The sequence below is a fragment of the Pristiophorus japonicus genome, unplaced genomic scaffold, assembly GCF_044704955.1.
Source record: "Pristiophorus japonicus isolate sPriJap1 unplaced genomic scaffold, sPriJap1.hap1 HAP1_SCAFFOLD_233, whole genome shotgun sequence".
Lineage (NCBI taxonomy): Eukaryota > Metazoa > Chordata > Chondrichthyes > Pristiophoridae > Pristiophorus > Pristiophorus japonicus.
The window spans coordinates 148,032-159,335 of record NW_027252047.1 but is presented as its reverse complement, the minus strand read 5'-3'; the positions used below and the strand labels follow the sequence as shown (position 1 = coordinate 159,335).

At 48.5% G+C, this 11,304-nt stretch overlaps 1 non-coding gene across 1 annotated transcript; it reads right to left on the bottom strand.

Moving 5' to 3' along the window:
* Nucleotides 1-10,916: 10,916 nt before the first annotated feature.
* trnaw-cca (transfer RNA tryptophan (anticodon CCA)) lies at nucleotides 10,917-10,988 on the bottom strand. Its single transcript has one exon. It is a non-coding gene; the product is annotated as a tRNA-Trp (tRNA).
* Nucleotides 10,989-11,304: the final 316 nt, after the last annotated feature.

Here is an 11,304-nt window from a genome sequence, read left to right as displayed (position 1 = left end):
TAACATAAAGTAATGGGGTCCTTAACGATTAAAGCCCATTATTAATTCTCTCACACACTTCAATTATGTTTATGAAATGAATTGATGGAAACTTCAAGAAATGAACTTTAGTGAGTTAAGGAACTTTAATCATTGATGAAGTTTTATCCCCTATCTGATTTTACACACACTGTATTTTAGGAGAGTGAGTTAAAATGCCCATCGCTCATGATACAAGGAACCTGGGGCTACTTTTAAAAAATGTATTCCACAGAAAAATATTCTCCAAAACAATGTTTCTGTCCGTGCTCAAACCAAGGATATTTCACATGTGTGGCGAACGTGATAACCGTTACACGATGGAAAACTCTGCTTACACCTCGAAAAATAGCATCCTGCAGCGCTGCCTCACTTCCCAGCAGCAGATCAAAGCCGCAAACAAACCAATCGATTATTCCCACTTCCCCACCTCCACAGATACTGCCCGACCTGCTGAGTGTTTCCAGCATTTTCTGGGGTTGATGTGCGTCGCTTTCAATCTTTAAAATTTCACCAAGCAAAGAAACGGTCAATCGAACTGACCCTGTAAGCACTTTGTTCGCGTTTATTCACAGGAATATCTGCAGTCGGGAGCAGAAAAGGAATTAAAACCGAATACCGTCTTCGGGACAATCAGAATACTTCGTCACAGACAAGGCACCGGAAGGCTGGAAGGTAGATCACACCGGTTGTGGGAGAGCTGGTTGGTGGTGACATGGAAGTGTCTGCAGTGTGCGGGACCAGACTGCTTCCATACATCCACAATGAATGTCCCTCCCTTTATTTGGGAAAAGTACAACTGAGAGTGGACAAGTTCCATCCCGGTAGGAGCAATCTGAAGGTTTAACTGACTGACACCCTGGTTTTGGATGTCGTGCAGTGTGCACTTGCGTCAGTCACTGTGACGCAATGGTTTAGCGCGTTGGGCTATTAACCTAAAAGTTGGTGGTTCAAGCCCACCCAGAAGCGAAGTTTTTAACTGTGTTTTCCCTGAGGATTCGGTGCTGCACGGTTCCAGTTTGTCATTGCGCGTTTTGACTGCACAAACATATTCCGCAAACATTAGCAGCTGTGCACTTATCCAGTGAGTTTCCACTCCAATACTTTTATGAGCATTCAGTTCAAGTGTAGAGTTTGAGTGTATACAGAACTGTACAGTGATATCAGAAAATTTTACAAGGTTGTGGGACATTGTGTTTTGTTAATATTGAACCACGAATATGAATCAATCCATTTTTTCCAATATTTAATTGAGCAAGTTTTCATAATGTTTCCACCCAATTTTGAACCAGGAACCTTTCGCGTGTGAGTCAAATGTGACAACCACTACACTACGAAAACACTGCATTTGAAGTAATGTTAGGAACATAACCAGAGCTTTAACCTACACAGCTGGACTATACTTCAGGAGCTGGTCTTACGAGAATAGAAAGACGGTGCTATATTTAGGAAGGCTGTGAGTGTGGTAGGAATTGATCCAGTGTTTCCCAGACTTTACACATAGGAACAGGAGCTGGCTGTTTAGCAGCGAGTGGTTAGGATCTGGAATGCACTGGAGGCAGACTCAATCTTATCTTTCAAACAGGAGTTGGATAAGTGCCTGAAGGAAAAACAATTGCAGGCCTCAGGGGAAAGAGCGGGGGAGTGGGACTCGCTGAGAGTCGGCACGGGCTCGACGGGCCGAATGGCCTTCCGTGCTGTAACCATTCCATGATTCTACAAGTTAGTGGCACATTTCATAGTGTGGGTGGAAGCAGAACATTGCAAAGGGACATTGATTGAGTCGGCAAAGCAAGATGCATCTGATTCAGGAGATTCGGGGGGTGTGGAAATTCTGGAGTTTAATGAATTTGAAAGGAACATTTTTGTTTTGTGCAGTTTTGGTCAGAGAAATGTTTGTGAAAGGAATTTTTTGCACAGAGGAATGCAGCATTTAAACTTCTGCCTTAACACTTCTTTCTGTGTGTCGGGGTCACATTTCTTTTCGATGTCATTCTGCCAGAATTGATATTTCATTTGCTGTTTCACAATAACCAGACCCTTGACCTAAAGTCAGTCGCACTGTTTCCCCAGTCTCCTGTTGATGTTACCAGCAATTAACATTTTGAATAAGATCCCTAAAGCACAATGTGTAAAATGGGACATGTTTTGACAATTATCGTAGGGCTCGCACCCCTGCATCCAAGATTAAGATTCTCATGCTCGACCGATTGACCTCGCCGGGCTTCTGCCAAATGCACCTTTTTGTCGCTGATTCCAGCCAGGCGCCTGTTGGCTCCACCCCAGATGTTTAAACTTGCTGTCGAGGAACTGACAGAATCCTCTTGAATGGTGGACCAGGCTCGACGGGCCGAAAGGCCGACTCCGGCTCCGAATCCTGACATGTTTATGATCTTATATCCTTTCACAGGAGAACAAACTCGCCCCTGAGCATGCATGAGGAGAAAGCTCCAGAAAATATTACCACCCGGTGAGCTTTCTCTTGTAAGTGTTGAGCCCTGACCCTGCAGTACAGACTCAGACGAGGCACATGCTGAAGTCAAGGTCACTCTGGACCTGCACCTTTATTTCACAGCTCTCATGTGCCACACTTGCCTGAGACCTGCCTTTATATACCTGTGTGGAACAGGTATGCAGTGTCTCCTGCAAGTGCACCCCTGGTGGTAACGTATGCTTGTGGTTACAGGTCATATCGTGTTACAGTCATGTATAGACATAGAAACATAGAAACATAGAAAATAGGTGCAGGAGCAGGCCATTCAGCCCTTCTAGCCTGCACCGCCATTCAATGAGTTCATGGCTGAACATGAAACTTCAGTACCCCCTTCCTGCTTTCTCGCCATAACCCTTGATCCCCCGAGTAGTAAGGACTTCATCTAACTCCCTTTTGAATATATTTAGTGAATTGGCCTCAACTACTTTCTGTGGTAGAGAATTCCACAGGTTCACCACTCTCTGGGTGAAGAAGTTTCTCCTCATCTCGGTCCTAAATGGCTTACCCCTTATCCTCAGACTGTGACCCCTGGTTCTGGACCTCCCCAACATTGGGAACATTCTTTCTGCATCTAACCTGTCTAAACCCGTCAGAATTTTAAACGTTTCTATGAGGTCCCCTCTCATTCTTCTGAACTCCAGTGAATACAAGCCCAATTGATCCAATCTTTCTTGATAGGTCAGTCCCGCCATCCCGGGAATCAGTCTGGTGAACCTTCGCTGCACTCCCTCAATAGCAAGAATGTCCTTCCTCAAGTTAGGAGACCAAAACTGTACACAATACTCCAGGTGTGGCCTCACCAAGGCCCTGTACAACTGTAGCAACACCTCCCTGCCCCTGTATTCAAATCCCCTCGCTATGAAGGCCAACATGCCATTTGCTTTCTTAACCGCCTGCTGTACCTGCATGCCAACCTTCAATGACTGATGTACCATGACACCCAGGTCTCGTTGCACCTTCCCTTTTCCTAATCTGTCACCATTCAGATAATAGTCTGTCTCTCTGTTTTTACCACCAAAGTGGATAACCTCACATTTATCCACATTATACTTCATCTGCCATGCATTTGCCCACTCACATAACCTATCCAAGTCACTCTGCAGCCTAATAGCAACCTCCTCGCAGCTCACACTGCCACCCAACTTAGTATCATCCGCAAATTTGGAGATACTGCATTTAATCCCCTCGTCTAAATCATTAATGTACAATGTAAACAGCTGGGGCCCCAGCACAGAACCTTGCGGCACTCCACTAGTCACTGCCTGCCATTCTGAAAAGTACCCGTTTACTCCTACTCTTTGCTTCCTGTCTGACAACCAGTTCTCAATCCACGTCAGCACACTACCCCCAATCCCATGTGCTTTAACTTTGCACATTAATCTCTTGTGTGGGACCTTGTCGAAAGCCTTCTGAAAGTCCAAATATACCACATCAACTGGTTCTCCTTTGTCCACTTTACTGGAAACATCCTCAAAAAATTCCAGAAGATTTGTCAAGCATGATTTCCCTTTCACAAATCCATGCTGACTTCGACCTATCATGTCACCATTTTCCAGATGCACTGCTATGACATCCTTAATAATTGATTCCATCATTTTACCCACTACTGAGGTCAGGCTGACCGGTCTATAATTCCCTGTTTTCTCTCTCCCTCTTTTTTTAAAAAGTGGGGTTACATTGGCTACCCTCCACTCCATAGGAACTGATCCAGAGTCAATGGAATGTTGGAAAATGACTGTCAATGCATCCGCTATTTCCAAGGCCACCTCCTTAAGTACTCTAGGATGCAGGCCATCAGGCCCTGGGGATTTATCGGCCTTCAATCCCATCAATTTCCCCAACACAATTTCCCGACTAATAAAGATTTCCCTCAGTTCCTCTTCCTTACTAGACCCTCTGACCCCTTTTATATCCGGAAGGTTGTTTGTATCCTCCTTAGTGAATACCGAACCAAAGTACTTGTTCAATTGATCCGCCATTTCTTTGTTCCCCGTTATGACTTCCCCTGATTCTGACTGCAGGGGACCTACGTTTGTCTTCACCAACCTTTTTCTCTTTACATACCTATAGAAACTTTTGCAATCCGCCTTAATGTTCCCTGCAAGCTTCTTCTCGTACTCCATTTTCCCTGTCCTAATCAAACCCTTTGTCCTCCTCTGCTGAGTTCTAAATTTCTCCCAGTCCCCAGGTTCGCTGCTATTTCTGGCCAATTTGTATGCCACTTCCTTGGCTTTAATACTATCCCTGATTTCCCTAGATAGCCACGGTTGAGCCACCTTCCCCTTTTTATTTTTACGCCAGACAGGAATGTACAATTGTTGTACTTCATCCATGCGGTCTCTAAATGTCTGCCATTGCCCATCCACAGTCAACCCCCTAAGTATCATTCGCCAATCTATCCTAGCCAATTCACGCCTCATACCTTCAAAGTTACCCTTCTTTAAGTTCTGGACCATGGTCTCTGAAATTACTGTTTCATTCTCCATCCTAATGCAGAATTCCACCATATTATGGTCACTCTTCCCCAAGGGGCCTCGCACAATGAGATTGCTAATTAATCCTCTCTCATTACACAACACCCAGTCTAAGATGGCCTCCCCCCTAGTTGGTTCCTCAACATATTGGTCTAGAAAACCATCCCTTATGCACTCCAGGAAATCCTCCTCCACCGTATTGCTTCCAGTTTGGCTAGCCCAATCTATGTGCATATTAAAGTCACCCATTATAACTGCTACACCTTTATTGCATGCACCCCTAATTTCCTGTTTGATGCCCTCCCCAACATCCCTACTACTGTTTGGAGGTCTGTACACAACTCCTACTAACGTTTTTTGCCCTTTGGTGTTCTGCAGCTCTACCCATATAGATTCCACATCATCCAAGCTAATGTCTTTCCTAACTATTGCATTAATCTCCTCTTTAACCAGCAATGCTACCCCACCTCCTTTTCCTTTTATTCTATCCTTCCTGAATGTTGAATACCCCTGAATGTTGAGTTCCCAGCCCTGATCATCCTGGAGCCACGTCTCCGTAATCCCAATCACATCATATTTGTTAACATCTATTTGCACAATTAATTCATCCACCTTATTGCGGATACTCCTTGCATTAAGACACAAAGCCTTCAGGCTTGTTTTATTAACACCCTTTGTCCTTTTAGAATTTTGCTGTACAGTGGCCCTTTTTGTTCTTTGCCTTGGGTTTCTCTGCCCTACACTTTTCCTCATCTCCTTTCTGTCTTTTGCTTTTGGCTCCTTTTTGTTTCCCTCTGTCTCCCTGCATTGGTTCCCATTCCCCTGCCATATTAGTTTAAATCCTCCCCAACAGCACTAGCAAACACTCCCCCTAGGACATTGGTTCCAGTCCTGCCCAGGTGCAGACCGTCCGGTTTGTACTGGTCCCACCTCCCCCAGAACCGGTCCCAATGCCCCAGGAATTTGAATCCCTCCCTGCTGCACCACTGCTCAAGCCACGTATTCATCTGCGCTATCCTGCGATTCCTACTCTGACTATCACGTGGCACTGGTAGCAATCCCGAGATTACTACTTTTGAGGTCCTACTTTTTAATTTAGCTCCTAGCTCCTTAAATTCGTTTCGTAGGACCTCATCCCTTTTTTTGCCTATGTCGTTGGTACCAATGTGCACCACGACAACTGGCTGTTCTCCCTCCCATTTCAGAATGTCCTGCACCCGCTCCGAGACATCCTTGACCCTTGCACCAGGGAGGCAACATACCATCCTGGAGTCTCGGTTGCGGCCGCAGAAACGCCTATCTATTCCCCTCACAATTGAATCCCCTATCACTATCGCTCTCCCACTCTTTTTCTTGCCCTCCTGTGCAGCAGAGCCAGCCACGGTGCCATGAACTTGGCTGCTGCTGCCCTCCCCTGATGAGTCATTCCCCTCAACAGTACCCAAAGCGGTGTATCTGTTTTGCAGGGGGATGACCGCAGGGGACCCCTGCACTACCTTCCTTGCTCTACTCTTCCTGTTGGTCTTCCATTCCCTATCTGGCTGTGGACCCTTTCCCTGCGGTAAGACCAACTCACTACACGTGATACTCACGTCATTCTCAGCATCGTGGATGCTCCAGAGTGAATCCACCCTCAGCTCCAATTCCGCAACGCGGACCGTCAGGAGCTGGAGGCGGATACACTTCTCACACACGTAGTCGTCAGGGACACCGGAAGCGTCCCTGAGTTCCCACATGGTACAGGAGGAGCATAACACCCGACCGAGCTCTCCTGCCATGACTTAACCCTTAGATACACTTAAACTGGTAATAACAATGTTAAAAGTTACTGACAAATATAAGAAGAAAAAGAAAAACTACTCACCAATCACCAGCCAATCACTTACCCCCAAGGCTGTGACGTCACCTTTGTTTTTTTGCCTTCTCCCTGTAGCTGCACCGGTACGCCTCTCGCCGACCCCGGACTCGCGCTGCTCCGAGCTCCCGCCTCCTCGACTGACTGCTCGAACTGCTCGACTCCCGCTGGCCTTTATAGGCCTCTCGCCGACCCCGGACTCGCGCTGCTCCGAGCTCCCGCCTCCTCGACTGACTGCTCGAACTGCTCGACTCCCGCTGGCCTTTATAGGCCTCTCGCCGACCCCGGACTCGCGCTGCTCCGAGCTCCCGCCTCCTCGACTGACTGCTCGACTCCCGCTGGCCTTTATAGGCCTCTCGCCGACCCCGGACTCGCGCTGCTCCGAGCTCCCGCCTCCTCGACTGACTGCTCGACTCCCGCTGGCCTTTATAGGCCTCTCGCCGACCCCGGACTCGCGCTGCTCCGAGCTCCCGCCTCCTCGACTGACTGCTCGACTCCCGCTGGCCTTTATAGGCCTCTCGCCGACCCTGGACTCGCGCTGCTCCGAGCTCCCGCCTCCTCGACTGACTGCTCGACTCCCGCTGGCCTTTATAGGCCTCTCGCCGACCCCGGACTCGCGCTGCTCCGAGCTCCCGCCTCCTCGACTGACTGCTCGACTCCCGCTGGCCTTTATAGGCCTCTCGCCGACCCCGGACTCGCGCTGCTCCGAGCTCCCGCCTCCTCGACTGACTGCTCGACTCCCGCTGGCCTTTATAGGCCTCTCGCCGACCCCGGACTCGCGCTGCTCCGAGCTCCCGCCTCCTCGACAGTTATATACAGTAGTGTGAGATACATGACATCAAATTCCCCCAAGGTCTTATTGTCTTTATAGATTCAGACTCTCAGGTGGTCTGCGCTCTCGAGTGGAGCGTCTTAGTTGTGGTTCAGTTGTTTGCCTTGGTGCCTGTTTTTCTTTCAGTGTGATTGCTGGTATCTCGCCTGGGCTGTCTGTTGAGACTGCCCTTTCCTCAGGTTGTTCCCTCTGTCTGCCCACCAGGTGTGGTGTGAGTTCCATACTGTAGTCTGCCTCTCGTCCTGCAGTATTGTTGGTGAATCTACTTTTTACTTGGTCTACATGCCTCCGACAGGTTTGGCGATTGTCCATTTGTACAACAAGTAGCCTGTTTCCTTCCTTGCCTGTTACTGTCCCTGTACGTCATTTGGGACCCCTGCCATAGTTTAGCACAAGCACTTTGTCCCCTATCTCATTCCACCTCCCCCTCAAATTTAGGTCATGTTACTCAGTTAGCTTCCGGCGCTTAGCCTCAACAATTTCATGCATGTCTGGGAGGATTAACGAGAGCCTGGACTTTAAGGTTCATTTCATCAATAGTTGCGCGGGGGGAAACCCAGTCAACGAATGTGGACGAGATCTGTATGCCAGCAGCATTCGCGACAGGCGGCTCTGCAGCGTGGGACCTTGGATTCTGAGCATTCCTTGTTTAATGATCTGCACTGCTTGCTCCGCCTGGCCATTGGAGGCCGGCTTTAACGGTACCGTCTTAACGTGATTTATGCCGTGGTCAACTATATATTCTTGAAATTCTGCGCTAGTGAAGCACGAACCATTATCACTGACCAATATGTCAGGAATTCCGTGCATTGCAAACATGGTTCTCAGGCTCAAATCAGTGGTGGAGGTAGTACTCGAGTTTAAAATGGTGAACTCGATCCATTTTGAAAATGCATCAACGGCGACGAGGAACATTTTGCCCATGAATGGGCCTGCATAGTCTACATGCACCCGCGACCACGGTTTTTGTGGGCCAGGCGCTTAAGGGGGCCTCCCTGGGGGCATTACTGAGTTGGGCACAAAAGGTGCACCGACGGATGCAGAGATCCAAGTCCGCGTCAATGCCAGGCCACCAGATGTGGGATCTGGCTATGGCCTTCATTAGGACGATCCCCGGGTGCTCGCGGTGGAGCTCTCGGACAAACGCCTCTCAGCCTCGCAAGGGCATAATTACTCGGCTGCCCCACATCAGGCAGTCTGCCTGCAGTGATAGTTCATGCCTGCGCCTATGGAAAGGTTTGATCCCCTCGGGGCAGGCATCACGGGTCTCTGCCCAGTCACCAGTTAAAACGCATATTTTGACGAAGGATAACGTGGGTTCGCTGGTCGTCCAGGCTCTGATTTGGTGAGACATCATGGGCGAACCTGTGGATTAAAAGGCACTGATTGCCATGACCATCTCACAGTCCTGTTCGTCCGAACCTTCCGTGGTCGCCAGGGGTAGCCTGCTAAGCGCGTCGGCACAGTTGTCTGTGCCTGGTCTGTGCCTTATTATGTAGTCGTAAGACACCAGCATGAGTGCCCACCGCTGAATGTGCGCCGAGGCTTTGGCGTTTATTGCCTTGCACTCAGATAGCAGGGACGTGAGGGGTTTATGCTTGGTTTCTAACCTGAACTTGGCCTCGAAAAGGTATTGGTGCATCTTTTTGACACCGTACACGCACGCGAGCGCCTCCTTCTCAACCATAACGTACCCGCACGCCGCCCGCGAAAGTGACCTGGAGGCATAAGCAATAGGTTGTAATTTACCCGCAGCATTGACATGCTGTAAAACGCACCCGACCCCGTACGCTGATGCATCACATGTAAGAACTAACTTTTTACCTGGGTCAAAAAAGGCTAAAACACTGTTGGAACATAGAAGATTGAGTTCTTTATTGAAGGCGCGTTCTTGGGCGTCCCCCAAAACCAATCGCACCCCTTTCTGAGTAGCACGTGGAGAGGCTCCAGCAGCGTGCTCAAGTTCTGCATAAAGTTCCCAAAGTAATTGAATAGCCCGAGAAAGGCGGGCAGTTCCGAGATATTCCAGGGCCTGGGTGCCAGACGAATTGCTTCGGTTTTTGATTCTGTTGGGGGGATTCCATCAGCGGCAATCCTTCTGCCCAAAAATTCAACCTCAGGCGCGAGAAACAGACACCTGGATTTCTTAACTCTTAGGCCTACTCGATCCAAAGGACTTAGTACTTCCTACAAATTGCGGAGATGGGAGTCGGTGTCCCTGCCCGTGATGAGTATGTCATCTTGAAACACAACCGTCCCCAGGATGGACTTGAGCAGACTCTCCATGTTGCGCTGGAATATAGCAGCTGCCGACCTGATGCCGAATGGGCATCGATTGTACATAAAAAGGCCTCGATGTGTGTTGATGGTGGTGAGTAGCTGAGACTCTTCGGTCAGTTCTTGCGTCATATACGCAGATGTAAGATCTCGTTTCGAGAAAAGTTTTCCTCCAGCCAACGTGGCAAATAGGTCCTCTGCTCTGGGCAGCGGGTATTGGTCCTGCAGGGAGACTCTGTTTATGGTAGACTTGTAATCCCCACAGATTTGTACGGATCCATCAGGCTTTATGACGGGGATGATGGGACTTGACCAGTCGCTAAATTCCACGGATGAGATAATGCCTTCCCGCAGGTCCAGTTCGTGTTCAATCTTTTCCCTCATCACATAAGGCACAGCTCTAGCCTTGTGATGGACCTGTCTGGCATCCTGTGTGATGTCGATTTTAACTTTCGCCCCTTTGAATGGACCCACACCTGGCTGAAAGAGATGTTCAAAACGACTTAGAATTGCAGATTAGTGTGCGATACATGACAGTAAGGTGAACGTGTGAACGGCCACACTGCGGAAACATCTCCACCTTCAGCACCAGGTCAGACGGAGATGCTGAGCGAGCAGGTGAACTGCAGGATCCCACTTTTTAGGAGCTGATTGTTGTGCCAAGCAAATGAGTTTTGCTTTATGACTAATAATTAAAGGTGCGAGACGTGGGATTTGAACCCACTTTTTCAGAGCAGACTGAACACAACAGCTTAGACCGCTCGGCTGTCCTGACTATCCAGTGCTGTGTATGGCCACCTGCAGGTTGATTTTGAACTTTTGTGTCTTGTCACAAGAAATAAATGAGGGCAACAGGTGTTTCTCTGACTGACACCGGGGAAACAGTGAGACACACCTTGGAGCACGGGTCTGGTTATTGCCAAACAGCAAAGAAAATATTAATTCCGGGATTACCCAAAGGAGCAGTGACCTCGATGTGATTTGAACACGCAACCTTCTGATCTGGAGTCAGATGCGCTACCGTTGCACCACGAGGCCGACACAGGGAGCTTGAGATGTTCGTCTATATGAAGATTCTGCAATACAAGGGGCTTTAAAATCCCTGTCCATTCCCACCAGGTATCAGAAGAAGCGCTCACCTGCCAGTCACCGTATGTTTTTGTTTAACTTTTGTGTTGTTTTCACGAGAAAGTTCATTAAGTTACCCGTCATCTTCTTTTGTACAAAGAAAGAAATGCTGACTGATGGACAGTCGATACTTCAATCATTTGTTCTGTGCTTTGCATGTTAACTGTTAAACCATATCCCAGTTTACACACTGTGTTTTAGGAGTCTGGTTCAAAATCCTCATCGC